Genomic DNA, 2035 nt, shown 5'->3' with positions numbered 1-2035 from the left:
ATTTGAGTAAAGGAAAAGGTTTAGATAAAATTGTTAAACAAAGGATTAAGATTAAGAAATCTTGTGAAGAGGTGGAAGTCCCTAGAAATAGAAGAACGAGGGTTGGTTATGCTTTGTCAAGATCATTGGAAACATCTTTGCCTAGGTTGTCATCTAATCCTTCACTTGAGTGGGTAAAATTCATTTCTATTAGCTTTATTGTCCCACTTGAGTATGGCTTGCTTGAAACGGATGGTCAACTTAGGATGCTTTGTGGGATGAAGCATAAGCGAAAGATGTTTTTGTGGTGGACGTTGTAAATCAAGGCTCATTATGGTTGATGCATCAAACATGAGATATAAAGGATGGAGTAGTGCTCAAATAGATGGGTCTAGAAGGATTGTTGGACACTTTATAGAGAATTCACCTTACTCACCACCCGGTTGGACTAATAATGATGATCAACCTCAAGACGGGTGTGAAAATAAAGTATGGGACCCCGGATCACAAAAAGAGGATCAACTTTGGGAGCCCCAAGCTTGTGAAGAACTTCATCAAGACTTGGCTCAATCCATGAAGAATCTTGGGGCACAATGGAGAACCAAGCATTGGTGGGAGTTCCAAAATGAATACAAGCACAAGCCACCTTGATAAGAAACTCCCCATAAGTCCAACTTAAGGACAATAAATAAAAGTGCTAGGTGGGAGACACCCCACCATGGTAAACTCTCTCCATACTCTTTTAGTTTTGTTAATAAGTGAATTGAGTTGCCATTGTAGGTAGATTCTCATTTTCATTTTTATCTTTTGTAAATATTGGTAGAATTAGTTTAATTTCTTGTTTTTATTGTTTTATTGAGTTTAGTTAGTAGTATAGTATGTTGAATAAGGTTTTAGGGTGTTTTGGTAGCTGTTTGGAGGATTGAAAGGCATGGATTGGTGCAAGAACTTAGAAAAAAAAAATTTTTTTTTTGAAAAACAGAACACCATCCACGCGTGCGCGCACCTAACGCGTACGCGCACCTGAGCATTTTTCGACTGTCCACACGGACGCGCACTGTACGCGTACGCGTGGATGCAAAATTTCACCTCCAGCCAAAAAACCCGAGAGTCAGGCCTGCGCTGTGCGAACATTGGGCCTAAGGCATAAGTCTATGCACGCGTGCGCGCACTTGGCGCGTACGCGCACATGATCTTAAATTGGCAATGCACGCGCACGCACACTGTGCGCGCGCGCGTCGATTGCACGATCCACACTCCTGGTACTTTTACCCGAGAGTTGTGCCAGACTTGGGCCGACATTACGCCTCCGGCCTAACTCGATGCACGCGTGCGCGCACCTGGCGCGTACGCGTCCTTCAACCAATATGTACATCGACGCGTAAGCACGCATGACGCGCACGCGTCGGTAAAAAAAAAAAGAGTTTTTTCCCCCCTTCCATTTTCTTTTGCTTATCACATTCGCGTACTTCTACTCTTTCTATTTTCATTTAGTTTTTGTAGCATGTTTTCGTTTTTTTTTAGTCATTTTAATAATGGTGTTGCATCGTTCTACTCAATTGTTGAGGATTCATTGCATTACTTTGGTGCTTCTTGACTTGTTTCATATTGTTGGGTGATGTTTCTCTTCAAATCAATGCTCAATCTTTTATGCACTTGTGTTATTTGTGCATTGATATGACCTCATATTGTCTTTCATGACCCACTTCTTCTTATGTGAACTTGATGTGCCATATGCTCTTCATGCTTCGATTTTACTCTTGCATCAAGTATTAGTTCATATGCCATTAGCTTATATTGTTTTCTCACTTACATGCGTAGCTAACATGTAGTGAAAACCTTACTCTTATTTGGCATTAGCCCCGCCTATGTTCTATTTGCTTCGATATCGTTGTTATAGGCTTAACTTTCTTCCTTTTTCTTTCCTTTCTGGTTGGCCACCAAGGAGGGAGAAAGGAAAAGCTTTTAAATGGGGCAACAAACAAGTCATCCGCACTACCATTTGAGGAGCTCATCAATTGTAGCAACCCATCCACCCTGCTCTTCTTTGTATGCA

This window comes from Arachis stenosperma, chromosome 9 (genome assembly GCF_014773155.1).
Source record: "Arachis stenosperma cultivar V10309 chromosome 9, arast.V10309.gnm1.PFL2, whole genome shotgun sequence".
NCBI classification, from domain to species: Eukaryota; Viridiplantae; Streptophyta; class Magnoliopsida; order Fabales; family Fabaceae; genus Arachis; species Arachis stenosperma.
Note: the sequence above shows the minus strand (reverse complement) of the source record.